Below are 4,298 nucleotides of genomic sequence, written 5' to 3'. Positions count from 1 at the left end.
GGAAGAAAGATCGTTGTATCCTGGGAGACGTTTCGCAAGTAAGAACCCATTAACACCGGAATGGGACGAATTTCGTCTTAAGGACAGAGTATCTAATACTCGACTCGATCTATACATAGGTTCTAGTCTTCTAATCTCTGATTTTCTTTTGTTATATTTTGGTTCTCGCATTAGGGATCAACATCAGCCGCATATAAGGAAAAGATATCCAACAATCTTAAGACGAAACTTTTCTTTTATCTTCTTCTTTTCTTCTGCACGCTGTATGTCTGTACGTATTAGGAGACGGGCAGTTACAATTGGAAAATCTACTGTTTTTTGTTCAAGGAAAAAGACAAGAACAAGTGCTCAACATTTAATGATCCATTCAATAGTGATTACGCATTACTTATTTGATCGGTAGCATTCAGTGGAAACTTGGAATTGAGAACCAAAAGGAAGATTGGAATAATCAAACTAATTGGCGGTTTGGGTTTGGTTTAAAAACCAAAGAGACACAAACCGAACGTTAATGGAGGATAACGTTTCAGTTGCCGCAAAGAATGAAACTACAGAAAACAACCAAGTGTGCGTTACGGTTTCGGAAGTGAATATGATCAGCAATTCCAGCGAGAGGTTTGTCGACACTGGTGCGACATGCCATGTCTGTTCTGATAAGAGTGTATTTTCACATTATCAGAAGAAAAAAACCCATGGAGAAAGTATATTCATGGGAAATTCAGCAATGTCAAGGGTTGAAGGACAAGGAAAAGTGATATTAAAAATGGCATCCGGTAAAGAACTCACACTTAACAATGTGTTTCATGTTCCGGACATCCGTAAAAATTTAATTTCTGGATCCTTGTTGATTAAACATGGTTTCAAACTAGTTTTTGAATCAGATATGTTTGTGCTTTCCAAGAATGAGATATTTGTTGGAAAGGGGTACCTTAATAACGGTTTATTCATGATGAATACGCTGCCTATTGATCGTGAAATCAATGCAGTAAATAACTCTGTCTACGCCGTCGAGTCATTTGATTTATGGCACGAAAGGTTAGGTCATGCTAATTACGATTCTTTAAGAAGATTAATTAACATGAATTTAATGCCTAACTTTCGCATAAATCCAACTCACAAATGTAAAATTTGTGTTGAGGAAAAAATGACGAAAACTCATTTTTCCCATTCAATTGAAAGAACTACGGAACCTCTTGAATTGGTTCATACCGACATCTGTGATTTAAAGATGGTAGAGAGCAGTGGTGGGAAAAAATATTTCATAACCTTCATCGATGACAGTACACGATATTGTCATGTATACATACTAAGAAATAAAGATGAAGCCGTTGTAGCGTTTGAACATTACAAAAACCAAGTTGAGAATCAACTTGATAAGAAGATCAAAATTCTTAGAAGTGACAGAGGTGGAGAATATGAATGTCTACTTATTGAACCATGTTCAAGATATGGCATTATTCATCAAACCACTGCGCCATACTCACCGCAACAAAACGGGATTGCTGAACGGAAAAATAGGACTCTTAAGGAAATGATGAATTCCTTATTGTTGAATTCAGGAGCACCACAAAATTTGTGGGGGGAAGATTTGCTTACGACAAATTATGTCATAAACAAATTATCCCATAAAAGGAAGGATAAAACTCCATACTAATTATGAAAAGGAAGGAAACCTTCCTATAAACACCTTAAAGTGTGGGGGTGTTTGGCTAAAGTGGAAGTGCCACTTCCTAAAAAGGTTAAGATCAGACCTAAAACGATTGATTGCATTTTCTTAGAATATGCAGAAAATAGTTGTGCTTACAGATCCTTAGTGCACAAGTCTGAAATTTCTGATATACATGTGAATACCATTATGGAGTCAAGAAATGCCACACTTTTTGAAAATGTATTTCCATGTAAGAAAATTCAAAATTATGGTTCTACTAAGAGAACTCATGACGATATGGAAAGCACTAATCTTCAAATTAAAGAATCTCGAAGAGGTAAGCGAATAAAATTTTCTAAGTCTTTCGGTTCAGATTTTCTAACATATATGATAGAAAAGGAGCCTCAAACTTTTAAAGAAGCAATGTCTACCCCCGAAGCTCCTTTTTGGAAATAAGCGTCTAATAGTGAAGTTGATTTTATTTTACAGAATCATACATGGGAAATGGTAGATCTTCCACCTGGTTGTAAAGCACTTGGTTCCAAATGAGTTTTCAAAAGAAAAATGAAACCAGACGGAACTATTGACAAGTACAAGGCTAGACTTGTCGTTAAAGGTTATAAACAGAAAGAAGGATTTGATTATTTTGAAACTTATTCTCCTGTTACGAGAATAACATCAATTAGGATGTTAATCGCAATTGCGGCCTTATATAACCTTGAAATCCATCAAATGGATGTGAAAGCCGCTTTCTTGAACGGTGATTTGGATGAAGAAATCTATATGGAACAAGCAGAAGGTTTTTTCATTCCGGGTCAAGAAAATAAAGTTTGCAAGTTGGTGAAATCGCTTTATGGATTAAAGCAAGCACCAAAACAATGGCACGAGAAATTCGACAAAGCCATCTTGTCAAATGGTTTTAGGATTAACGAATGCGACAAGTGTGTATATTCCAAGAATACAGAAAATGGGTATGTAATACTTTGTTTGTACGTGGATGACATGCTAATCATGGGCAGTAGTATTGAAGCCATCAAAACTACTAAGAAAATGTTATCTAGACAATTTGACATGAAAGATTTGGGTGTTGCAGATGTTATTTTGGGAATAAAAATCTATAGAACACCGAGTGGATTAGTAATGACTCAATCCCATTATGTTGAGAAGATTCTTGATAAATTTAACAAGAATGATGACAACATAGCAAAGACTCTTGTTGATTTGACTCTCCATTTCAGGAAAAATACTGGACCGAGTATTAATCAAACGGAATATGCTTGAATCATAGGAAGTCTAATGTACATTAAGAATTGTACACGACCCGATATATCACACTCATTAAATAAATTGAGTAGGTATACTAGTAATCCTGGAAAGGATCATTGGAGGGCCATAACTAGAGTACTTATATATCTAAGGTACACTAAGAATTATGGGTTGCATTATACTAGATATCATGCTGTACTTGAGGGATATACTGATGCCAATTGGATTTCTTCGAGTGAATCAAAATCCACAAGTGGGTACGTATTTACAATTGGTGGTGGAGTCGTGTCTTGATAATCCTCATAACAAAGATGCATAGCCATATCGACTATGGAATATGAATTTATTGCTTTAGATAAAGCGGGGGAGGAAGAAGAATGGCTTCGTAATTTCTTAGAGGATATTCCAATATGGCCAAAACCTGTGCCCGCAATTAATGTACATTGCGATAGTCAATAAGCAATAGGAAGGGCACGAAGTAGCATGTATAACGGAAAGTCTAAGCATATCCGTCGAAGACATGATACGGTGAAACAATTCCTCTCTAATGGAATAATATCGATCGATTATGTAAAGTCTAAAGAAAACCTAGCGGATCCATTTACTAAAGGTTTGACTAAAGAGCAAGTGTATAAATCATCGAGGGGAATGGGTTTAAAATCCTACAATTAAGAGCGACATAATGGTAACCAAACCTAGTTGACTGGAGATCCCAAGATCTAGGTTCAAAAGGGACAACTAAGTTATGTATAACTCGTAGTAAACACTGTGGAGATAAAACTCCATCCTATTCCTATGATGAGACATTGTGTTTCCTGAAATGTGTTAGGATAAGCTATGCTTTTAATGGTGCCTATATCTTGTATTTACAAGTGGGATACTACAGGGTATTCTTAATGGGACATCACCTATGTGAGTGTAGAATTGTGGCCGATTCTATGGAAATTTTATAAGGCTTTAATTTCCTCGAGCACTCGTGAATCCGGGATTTGTTCAGGGCCGAAATGAACACAACCGTAGAACCATATCAGTGAGAAAAGGCATTGTGTGATAACTATTATCTTGGTTTACATTAAAAACTGAACAGTTCAAGACATCGCGTTCACTGGTTAGTGAGTAAATCCGATAGTTATTCACTAAGGAAGGTTCAAAGCCAAAAGCTATCTATCCCCATGCAATGACTTTTCGCTTTGTCTCTCTTTAGTGTTTGCATTTTTAGAAGTTCTATTCAAATGTGGGGGACTGTTAGAAATTTTGAATAGAAATTATGTTAGTTATAATTGAAGGGTTGTTTCCAAGAGATATGACCCTCCATGAATGGATTCTTTCCAAGAGGTGTGACTCTCCATGAAAGGACTCTTACAAGAGATGTGAGTCTTTGCGA

Source organism: Papaver somniferum, chromosome 7 (genome assembly GCF_003573695.1).
Source record: "Papaver somniferum cultivar HN1 chromosome 7, ASM357369v1, whole genome shotgun sequence".
NCBI lineage: Eukaryota > Viridiplantae > Streptophyta > Magnoliopsida > Ranunculales > Papaveraceae > Papaver > Papaver somniferum.
The sequence above is the reverse complement of the archived record's forward strand: the minus strand, read 5'-3'. Positions refer to the sequence as shown.